Genomic DNA, 11648 nt, shown 5'->3' with positions numbered 1-11648 from the left:
CTGAAGAGCTTGGTCACAGAATTTATCCCATTCTTGTATTTCACACACATGCTTTTTGCAGAAAAGAAGGATAAATGGTGGAGAGTGTTTTAGGAAGATCTCTGTTTACACTCAGGGAGCCTTGTGTGCCTGAGCTTTGTGGAAACAGAGGGCACTTTGCATGGGTAAACACCGCCTCACACAGACACACACACAGAGGTGTCCATGCTCCTATGCACGTACCGGTTGTGATCGGTTCCAACACCTATTCACAATGCAATCAACGGTTACAGAACCACGGCAGCAAACTAGAAGCTAAGTTGGGTGTTGCTATGGATATAACGGTTTGCCTAGAAGAGTGGGTCAAGTTTTCCAAAATAATTACTGATGTAGGGTGCTCAGAGGATGACTCTTTCATTGTGAACCTGATTTTCTGAAGTGGTGTGCTTCTGAAAATGAGGCTCTTCAAAGCCATCTTAAGCCTCGACTATGGAACACGCGGAACCATCTTTCCATATCCTACTATTTGTCATGCTAGTGGTAAAAATGGAGAAACATGTGAACGAATACGAGAGCAGCACTACATTGTGAAGACATATCAAATGGAATTGTTTATTAAGGAGTGTTTATTAATACTACTTTAAATTATTAGGCTGATTCAAGAAGTCACTTACCTTTAAGAATGTACTTAAGTGTATGTTTAAGGGCTTTCCTGAACAGAGATGTTTTTCTGAACTGATTCAGTAACAAAGGAACTGGATTAAAACTAAAGGTAAACACCAAGGATGTCTAAAGACTTCAGTAGGTTAAATATAGTGGAAGCACGTTTAGAAGAAAAGATAGAATGAAGTATTTTGGAGGATTTTTTTATCTTATTCTTTTATAAATTCAGTATTTTAGGGGTCTCTAGACCCCTTTGTTTTAGTAGATGTGTTATAGGTGTATGTGTGTGTATATACACACACACGCATATATATACACACTGTATGCATATGATGTCCAAATGTAACACATGGGAATAAAAAAGCATGTAGCCTGCAGACACGATGCTGTAGCCTGAAGAGGTGAGAGCTGACAGGAATATTTGGCTATATAGTAGCCAAACTTCCCAACAGCATGCTTGACTAAGTTTTCCAGATCTCCCCTTTCTGAACCACTTTCAGCCACATTAATAACAAAAAACGGAAAAATCACAGGCTACCCAATTTATCCCAGTGCTAAAGTGGACTGCGTAGTGATAAGCATTAAATACAAATTTAATTTACATAGACTGCAGATAAATTAGGAGAGTTCTTCACACCGAATATCCAGATTTTCTCATTATGCACATCCCAGTCCCCAGAGCCCTCCTTAGAAGTTCGTTAGCAGCTCTGATCCCTGCAGAGCTCTTAAGCTCCATCTCTGCCCACACAGAATTTAGAAAACGTGTGGCTTTGGATAATTGCCCATACATTAGACTGTCCTGATTAAGCTGTCCCTACTGTCCCTACTTTGCTATAAACAGAGTTGCATCATGTAAGTAGTAGAGAACAGGGGAGAGAATCACACAAATTATATCCTGAAAATGTAATGTTTGTAATGTGGCTCCTCTGCCCTACCAGTGCTTGACCTGCAGAAATACTTGGTCCGGTTTCTTCTTAACTGCTTCCAATGAGTGAGCTTCTGTAATGAACCTATAATGCTGTAACGTCGTTACAGCTTGCTTTCTTATGCTGGGAACTGAGAAGCTTTAGCTGGAACTTTAATAAACTGTACTAGTGCTTCCCAAACCCTGGCACGGGGGACACAACCTGCTGAAGGGCTGTGCAACGTATATATACATATGCTTATCCGTTCCTGCCAGGGTAGGCAGGTCGCAAGAGCTTTAGAGTGGTAGTCACTGAAGTCTAGATTGAGTACCAGTACTGAAATACGGGCTTACCAGCAAGATTCTATCCCTGGAGTTCACCATGATGAAAACCAGATTTTAGATGGAAAATAATAAATATTGTTGAATTTAGATGCTAGTTATTTGTCTGGGAGTTGCTGTGTCTGAAGTTGCTGGCATGGTTCTGCAGTCCTCCCGTGCCGTGTTGTCTTCTCAAGGCCTGCCAGGAGCTGTCTGGAGAAAGGGTAGTTAAGCCTATTGCATCTTATTCACGGGGAAAAAAAAGAAAAGTGAGTAAACAAACTTCTTAAAATTACTTTTTTTTGTTTCAGTAGCTGGGCACCCCTGAGATGGTATATTGAAATAATAAATTAAGATCCTGCTCACAAAGCTGTGATCTCTTTAGAGATGCAGGCTTTTCCCATAAGCAATGATGTTTTCCAAAGGCTTTCTAAATAATTCATAGTCAGAAGCCATAATATAGGAGACTTTTAGGAAAAGGGTGTCAAGCCACTTTCCCTTATTCATCTTGGTCATATTCTTGAGTTCTTGCTGTGCATTTTTCAGGGTTGTATTTTCCTGAAGCTGCTTGTTTGGGACAGCTCGGACAATTTTGGCGCTGTAAGAATACCTATTTCATTAGATTTTCTCTCACTGTTCAGCAAACTGAAAAAGTAGGAAATTCAGTTCTGCTAAACCAGCTCTCCAGAAGCTCTCCAGAAGCTCTCCAGCTCTCCTTAGTTTTTTTCTCCAGAACCTTGAGAAAACATGATCCATTAGTGCAATGTCTGCCAATCCCTCCCTGCCGTTGCAATCACTTTCTGCATGTGCCGTGTCTCAGTAGAGATGGGAGGGCATGGCAACTCTGCGTGCAACTCGGGCATTGCAGCTCCAATCCGTCTCACGTAGGGGTAGAATCCAACTTTACTTTTGATGCTGAACAGCGTTGATGGTTAAAACCCCACCCTGTGGTTCTCGGGCAGAAGAGCAGCAGTTGCTAGTAGGACAGTTTCTAAAATTAAGGAAAATGTAGGAATCGTGTACTATATAATGCAAACTCTGAAATGCAACAGGGAAATGCAGAACTTCAAATGGGGAACATAAGCAATATTGTTGTGCATTGTATTGATTTGTGTTACATTAATTTGTGCATGTATATGTAGCACAATAATGTTTCTGTATAATTCTGGCAGATACAAAGCCAACTTTCTACTGCTTATTCTGTAGGGATTTTTCAGAAGCATTTCAAAAGATCAGCCATCTTTCTCTTTCATTGATAAGGCTGTTCTAATTTATCGCTGACATTTGTAATTGCTTCACAGAAGTTGTTATTGCCTTTTCCTGCCTGGATTCAGTTACTGCTCTCCTTTACCGGTCTTCCTAAATTCCAATTCTGGATGTACATAAGCAGAAGGAAGAATTTGTCCTCCTGTTGCTTAGAAGCCTCTCATATCCCCTCCTTCAAGGCAGGCTTTGGGCTGAAATCGCAGTCCCAGTGCTAAAGGTTTATCCCCGCTCTCCATCTCCTCTGCCCTTCATCCTGTTTCATGTAGCTCAAGGGAGAAATAACGCTGCGTTTGGGAATCCAACAGACACAGTCTCCTCTGACACACTCAGCAGATATTTCAGCTTTCAGCAGAAAAACGCTCTTCGAAGGCATTCCTTACTCACTTGAGACCTGTCTGTGGTTCTTGCTTGCTGAACAGAATTCTTCTTACTTTCTGAGAGGACAAGTGCTTGAATAAATTGAACAAAAACACGTGTGTGTGTAGACATAAAAATCTAGTGATTTTTCGGTTTGCCCACAAAATGTTAATGTTTGCTGGAAGTAAAATTGCTTGCACAAATGTCTTAAGCTGAACCTAAAAGGGTGAGTGTACACAACTGAAGAAAATGCATTATAAATTTTTTTTAAAAAAAAGGTAAGTAATTTTCACAGTTCTGTTGCTCTCTGAACTATTTATCTCCTTTCTCTGCTTCTCCATATTTCGGTATAAACTGCTGAAGTTGCAGAATTGTTTCGCTTCAGTTAACTTTGTACTGAATCTCAATCCTCATTTCTACTCAGGACGAGTTGCAATCTTCCTAATAAATACTCAGCTTCTGTATGCCCCTAATATTCCAGGCACTTTTGCAGTTTCCATGCAGATGAACTTGGGTAGTCTTTCCCGTTTGCTCCTTCTCATCTACACATGAGCCATAGAACAGCCTTCCTCTTGCAGGCTCATGGATTATATTGGGCCACGCAGGAGCGTTTGTAGTTTAAGATGGTAAAAACAGCCAGGCGTTTTCAGTTCTAACCTCCTGTTTCCCTGTATTTAGGATTTCCTCAAACTTTTGAATCCTTAGGTGACTTTTCTCCAGTGCTTGCTTTGTCTCCAAAATTGAGGAAAAATAAAAACATTTTTATTATATAAAGGTTAGGTATTGCTGAAGCTTGTAACATGCTGTAACATGCCTTTATGGACTGGTAATTGTTTGAAAATGGATTAATGTTAATATAGTTGATAACCTGGGCTGTATTTATTTATCCAGATTTTTGAATCTATGTATGCCTGTGTGCAAATCACCATGCAGGCAAAACCAATGCTCTGATGTGCGTTTAATCACCAACATCCAGGAACTGTGTTCTTTGATTGCTTGCAGTGAGTAGAACACAAACCTTGCTAAACACTCTTCTGTCAGTCCACCAAATCTATAAACAAATTATCTTTGCATTTTCCTTCTCCTTTTGCTTAAAGTCAGAAAAAATAACAAAGTGAAAATCTTTTGAATCCCTTGATTTAGAGAATTTATTTCCAGCAATGTTAACAAAGCCGTAACATACCCAGATTTTCCGTTCCTGTAAGCTTACGATAATATTGACATATTGAAGTCTATCTTATTATGCAAGTTTTGCATAAAGACTGAGGGAACACTTCAAAGAAGAAAGCGGGTTATTTGTATAGCAGTGCATTTAGGATTTTTTAATAACTTTTTAAGGAAAAAAAATGCTGATTCTTTGAAACATGGTGAAACAGTACATTTTGATAAATTACCCGATTCAAAAATGCCTTGAATTAATGGATTTAAACACCGTGTTGGGAACACTTTCTTTTATTTGAAAATATTTCTCTTTCCTTCCCTTTCTCTGTTTCTCCCTGTTTCTCTTTGATTCTCCCTGTTTCTCTCCGTCTCTTCCTCTTTCTCTCTTGTTCTTGCTCTCTTTCTTTCTCTTTGTCTCTTTCTCTCATTCCCTCTTTCTCAACAACCTTTTGTTTTGCAACTGACATAGATTCCGAGCATATAAATACATGTGAAATATCTTGCTTGATTCAGGCTGAGATCTGTTCTGGTTTTTTGCTTCATTTTTTTTTGTGATTTCAACATGTTAGAAAAAAGGATAGGAATAATCTTCCTAGTAAATGAATTCAGTTACTCACTCTTAAAATCAGGTTTTTTCCTCCTCTGCCAGCTTATGAAAAGGCTGCTTATGAATTTACTTCCCTTTATGCTTACATTAGGGTGTTGGGGTTTTTTTTCAAGGTAACATTAGTGCTAGCATCCTGCAGTACAATTAGTTCTTTGCCTATCCCAGTGTTGTTTCTTCTCGGGTATTTGCCAAGAGCCATCATACCTCCCCTCTGCCTTCACTTTGCTGAGCTGACAAACCAAGTTCTTGTGATCTCCTGACGGACCAGAGGTTCTTCAGCCTCTTTGCTGTCTTGGCAGCCCTTTGCTTGACCATGACTGATGAGGCTGTACATAACGTTCCCAATGAAGGCTTGCCTGCACCTAGGGTTATAGCATAAAATAATTTCCTGTAATAGCATCCCACTGGCCTTTTTTTTCTTGGTGTATATCACACAGCTGGCATACAGATATTATGCAACCAAATGATACCCCAAGTCTTCTTCCTCCCACTGCCTCCAGCCATTCATAGTCCTAACTGACAACATGAAACAGGTTCATTAATTCCAGAGTGTGCTCTTCCACGTTCTCACGCAACATTTAATGCCATTTCTCTTATTCCTGCTTTTCAAAGTCATTCTGTTTTTTCTTACACAATATTCCAAAAGTCCTACGTTTTTCATAGTTCAGGAAAAGTGTTTCTGGGCCATCTCTGCTATTATTATGCGTTTCTTCTCTTAACGCAGAATTAATGCTCTATTTTGTGCATATATGGTATTAGGAAGCCCGTGGATGCATTTCATTGGCTGCACTACACGGCCTTGGTCGTACCCTTTACATGTGTGAGTAGTATGAACCTTCAGCTCACATGGATTCAACAGTGCCAAAGTGTCTGCCCTGTCCTGGCAGTTGGGGGGGGCTCTGAGCACACGGGGGCTCTTACCCCCGTACGGAACTGCAGGGGCCTGAGTGCAGCTGGGGACCGCACTGTGTGCTGCAGCGCCATCTTAAATCAGGGCTTCATGTAGGGAAGGATGGAATTCTTTTCCAAACGTGTATTGCACCCTATGTCCTTCCAGCCTTCATCCTGTGTGTTTAAATGTTGCTTAAGAGCGCAACATCTTGCTAAAAAGTCAAGCTCGCTAAAATCAAGCTTGTAAATGTTTAAGTGCAGAAGATCTGTCTGAACAGGCACATAGGTTGTTTTGATTTTATACTGACCGCGATATAATTGTCACTTCTTTCTTCTTACGTGACAGGTTAAAAAGTCAGGATTTTTAAGTATTTCTTAAGTACTTGTGACCTGAATCCTGTCCCTCGTTTCATTGGTTTGACTAAGGCAGGGAATCTGACATTTTGATTGCTTGAAATGCAAAATTGCTTGAATTGGAAAAGAAATGCAAAGAAGCAAAACTCTCTGATTTTTCTGTTTTCTTTTGAGGTTTCGGCACTCTTTTCAAGGAAATTATTTATTCTCATTGGCCTTTAGAATCCTCTCCAGAAGAGAGATGAGGAACTGTGGAACTATTAATCTTTAAAATAGGTCAACATCTCACTAATTATTGCTTTAATTAGTGACAGCAACATCTTTTTTTATTATTATTATTTTGTTCAATTTAATAGGAGTCTCCCACTTTTGCTAATTTGAAAGAAGTTGTGCCCTTGATTTTTATTGGACTTCACCCAGTCTGTCAGATTACCTGGAAGTGTACATAGTAAAAAATGTAAAGGCTGTACCTTTAGTTTTCCTGTCACAGCTGCTCTTTTAATTTTATCCACAAATAGTAGTAGATTGAACATATGGTCTAAAGAAAGAACAAACAGCAAAAAGTTCTGAATTAGGTTTGAAAAACCATAGTGTGAAGGTAAGAGCTTTTTACAGTGACCTGTACGCTGACTAAAAAAAAATATTTTCTCCGTTGATTGCCTCGTACTCTGGATGTATACAGTAAATCAAATAATAAATCTTTAAATGGTCAAAAAATACTGAAAGTACCTCGAATAGATCTAGTTTGTGATACCAGAATGGTGTGTGGAAGAAGTTTTAGGCTCAGAAAAGGCTGATCAGTTCTTTTACGCAGGTTATATGAAATGACATATCACAGTGGTGTGTCATAACCCTCTGAAATAGGGAAGACCTTTGTATGTTAGGTTTTCCCATGTTCCAAGCGCTGTAAAGACGTCTTCAAAGAATTCTGTAATTCTCTGCTAAAATCGCTAAGAAATTAATGCTGTTGCCTTGCTTACTAACTCCTTTACCAGCTGCATTCATTAAGATCAGTTTAAATGTATACTAGTTAGTTGCTGTCAATAGAATAATTCATTTTGTATTTTCTTGTACACAACAGTTACATAAGAATCGTTTATGACAGAGTTTGCAACCTTAGATTAGATTTGAAGTAATTTTGCATGAGTATTAAGTGTGTGTTTAAATTAATATTATTTAACATGCGACCTGTACTTTCACTGCCTAATAAACAGAATTATTTTAACACAGCAAATGATAAACAAACCTTAGCATGAACAGTACATGAAGTGAATTTGGTAGCATCCTGATGCTAATTGAATTGTCCTTAAGTTACATTTTCAAATATTTTATAGTAATGGAGTATTTCAAATTTTGTATATCTTCCCTGTTTTCTGATTGTGGGACTTCTCTAGTCAGATTTTTTTAAGACTACTTCAGACACACAAATATTTAATGTTAAGAAGTGCTGTCCTCTTAATACCCACCATGCTATTAAAGCAGTGCCTGATTAAGAGAGAATTAATTCACGTTAGACTACAAATTACTATCTCTGTTATCTCACTCCTTAGTTATTGCAGTAATTTATCAATATCAGCAGAGCTAAGCAATACAAAAGAAATGTAAGGGGGCTTGTGCAGAGTGCGAAAATGAATCTCATGCCATACCTGGCTAGCTGGCTCGTCCGCTCTCCCGCACTGTGGCAGTCGCAGTCGTGAACCAGGCCTTGAAGCGCGGAACGTGATGCTTCTCCTCTGCGTCTCTCAGTGGTGGCATCGGGGAAGATCCTGTTCCTGGAACAGGCTCTGCGGGGTGGATGCAGTGGGAGAGAGCTCATTCTGCTGGAGGGCTTGCTTTGCTTATCGCCTGACTTACCTGTGCTCTGCGCCTTTCTTCGCTGCTGCCTTGAATGCAGGAGGCCGGGTGAAACAAGATGAAACATTAGTATTGAATCAGCCTGATTCATAAGCTAAATTAAAGGCTTTGTTTTAACTTTCTGAAGAAAGCTGGCTTGTCCCTGTAACTGAGCAATACCCTGACTTTGCTGTGGTACGACCGTTTGTCCCTGAGTGAAACTAATGCTCCAGACTGCCTCAGCAGCTGTAGTAAGCAGGTAGTGACCCGTTTCCCTTCACATTGTCATGTCACATCTGATATTCTACAGCACTGAATTTACAGGAGCAGGACAGCCTTGATTTCCACTGGGCAGGCACGGAAAGATAAACTTTCACATTCTACACTCCCACAGGTTTAGAATGGACTGCATTCAACGTCTTAAGGATATTTTTTGATTCGGAACGTTGCTTCTAAATTCTTCATACTTGGAAGTTCCTCGAGGTGCGCCACGGAGGCCGGGCTGGGGGCCGGGCGCGGCCGCCAGGGGGCGTCCTGCTGCGCCCCCGCCGCCCGCCCGGCCCCGCCGCTCCGGGCGGGCGGCGCTTCAGGAAGGAAAAATAAAATAAAATAAAATAAAATAAAATAAAATAAAATAAAATAAAATAAAATAAAATAAAATAAAATAATAAAAAAAAAAAAACCAACAAAAAGCGGGGGGTGTGTGGTGGTGATGATGGTGGTGTGTCTTAACAGTTCTAACTGCAGAGGGGGCTGGCAGGCAGCGCTCCCCCTTTCCTCCCCCCTGGGAAGCCATGATTGGGTTAGTCTCGGAAATCAGGCTACCCCGAGGAAAATTGCTGAGAGCAGGGTTTTCGTTCCGTTTTCAGAGCAGGAAGAGGAAGGCGATGAATATTAAATGCAGGTTACTTTCAGACGCCGCCACCAGAACCTCAATACTCCTGCGGCAGCAATATGACATCAGAAGGGGAAGCGCACGGCTCTGGGTGGCATGGTCCATCACCTGGGTCTTCAGACCTTGCTTACATCCGTTTTTTTATGTGCTACATCATCATCAACACCGTCGTTATTGCCACTGCAGTTTAGAAGACAGCAAGGTTACCTATCTCTGGAAGCTTTCCAAAAGAAAGCTCGATCTATTCCAAAGAAAGTTCCATTTCCTTCCAAGCATTAAGAAATATTTTAAAGGCTACATTGAGAAATTGGCAGTGGCAGGTTCACTTACATATTTATGTTTCTTTTGCTATGGAATAATATAATGTTTATAGTGAACCTCTAGCATCAATTTCCAGGAAGAAAAAAGGAAGTGCGTTGTGGTGGACATAATATCTCGATGCAGGGGTGGTCAGCTCACATTTGTAATCCTGCAAACAGTTTAACTGCGTGCCTCAGGTCGCCCAGGACACATTGCACTTAAAAGCACTCCCCGCTCTCTACCTGTGTAAGGGTCAATGGCGGCTGCAGCTCATCCTGGCTCACACACGAGCAGGTGAAGACAGACTTTTCTCTGTTGCCTGCACAGCTCCCCTGAGATCCTGCGAAGCTCTGGGTCTTACAAAAGAAATATAAGCAAGAAGCCATGATGAACAGAAATTATGACAACCTGAGGCTGAATAGATAAACACACATAAATGTGCATATGCATGTGTAGGTAGATGTATAAATGGGTACAGGTATCTCAAAGCAAAAAATGAGAACAGCTCTGTGGCATGGCAGGAGCAGGCAGCGCATTGAGAGAGACTCGACCCCCAGCTCGACTCCCCTCAGCTGAGCTGGAGGGGAAAGGTAGCATAGCCCTTGTGCTTCATCTGTCCACTGGACCACACAAGGACGATTACAAGGGGATGAAGAGGCTGGAGGCTGAGGAAAGGGCAGCAATTGTCCCCTTTATCCCCTTGCAGAGAAGGGCGACCAGTTCGATCTGGAATCCAGTCTCTGGCAAAAAGAACCAAACCCCACTGTGATCAGCGTTGTCTGTAGAACACAAGAGGAAAGAGGGCAAAGCCCTCCGACTGCCGGGTGGATAGTATTGTTATCATTAGTGTTCTTGTGGTTATTACTGTTACTCAGTTGTTTTGCGTTGCGTTTGAGAGTATCCCCTGCCCTTGCTGGCTGTGGCCACCATTTGATAGACGGCAGAAGCAGAATTAGGCCGCGGCAGGTCACCGCAGATGAAGCCTGGACGGGAGCGGGACAGAGGACCTGCTTCAAACCCGGCTGTTTCAGATGGAGAGCGGAGACGGACTCGCCGGGAGGGATGCGCTGTGGGGGCCCGCCCGGGGACGCCGTCGGGGCAGCGAGACTGCACCGCGCACAGGCCGAGTCCCTTTCCTGCCCCCTCCGCGCCCCTGCCCTTCCCGCCGCTTGTCCCCCTGCGCTTCAACCCCCCTGGGATGAAGGGTTTTTCTTCCACCGGAGACACTCCCCCAGCCTCGGCCACCCGGTGCCGCCGGGACGTGACTGCCGGGCCGGGGGCCAGCGGTCCAGGCGGACCGCGCTCCCGCCAGCACCAGGGACAGCGCCGGCAGCGGCCCCCTCTCCCTGCCCGGCCCCGGCCCCGGCCCCGGCCCGGCCCCGCCGCTCCTTTGTTCCGCCGCCGGCGAGGCCCCGCGGAACAAAGGCTTCCGCCGCCGACGGCGCGGGGGCCCCGGCCTCCCCCCTCCCCGTCCCCGCACCCTCCGCTCACCCCGCCGAGGTGGCCCTGCCACCGCCGGCCGGCTCCACCGCCGCCGCGTCTCCGGTGCCCTAGCCGCGCATGCACCTCCCCCGCGCAGGCTGCGCTGCCACCGCCGCCCCCCCCCCCGCCGCCCTTCCCCGCACATCCTGCCCCGTTGCCACCACCTCGCTCCGCGCCCGTCAGCCGCCGCCTTGCGCCTGGCCCCGCGCACAAAGCCCGCACGCCGCTCCGCTGCCCTCCGGCATCGCGCTCCCCCCGCCGTGCCCCTACGCTGTGCCCCACTCCCCCCCTCCCCGCCTCCCCGCGCAACCTCCGCACACTCCTCTTCTTCGCGCACCCACGCCGCCCCTCCGCACACTGCTCTGCTGTAGTGCACCCTCCGTCCCGCCGATATCTCCCCCCACCCCCAGAGCACTAACGCTGCACATGGCTCTGCCGGCCCTCCGCGCAGACGCTGCTGCGCTGCCCCCTGCGCACTGCTCCGCTGTCCCCCGCGCACCACTCCGCTGCCCCAGGGCCCACATTCCTCGGCTTCCAGAGGAGCCCCGCAAGAGGAGGAGCCATTACCGAGCGGGCACTCCTAGCTACCGGCTGGGCGATGCGCAAAGAACAATCCTCGCGATGATATTATTAGA

The 11648-nt window shown here is 44.3% G+C and overlaps 1 long non-coding RNA gene across 1 annotated transcript; it reads right to left on the bottom strand.

The window, feature by feature from the left end:
- Positions 1–654: 654 nt before the first annotated feature.
- On the bottom strand, positions 655–8755 carry LOC134512020 (uncharacterized). The gene is made up of 3 exons (XR_010070028.1): positions 8150–8755; positions 6974–7041; positions 655–5620 (listed from the first exon to the last, which is right to left on the bottom strand). It is a non-coding gene; the product is annotated as an uncharacterized LOC134512020 (long non-coding RNA).
- Positions 8756–11648: the final 2893 nt, after the last annotated feature.

The sequence above is a fragment of the Chroicocephalus ridibundus genome, chromosome 2 (genome assembly GCF_963924245.1).
Source record: "Chroicocephalus ridibundus chromosome 2, bChrRid1.1, whole genome shotgun sequence".
Taxonomy (NCBI): domain Eukaryota; kingdom Metazoa; phylum Chordata; class Aves; order Charadriiformes; family Laridae; genus Chroicocephalus; species Chroicocephalus ridibundus.
Note: the sequence above shows the minus strand (reverse complement) of the source record. Positions and strands in the feature narration are given on the sequence as shown.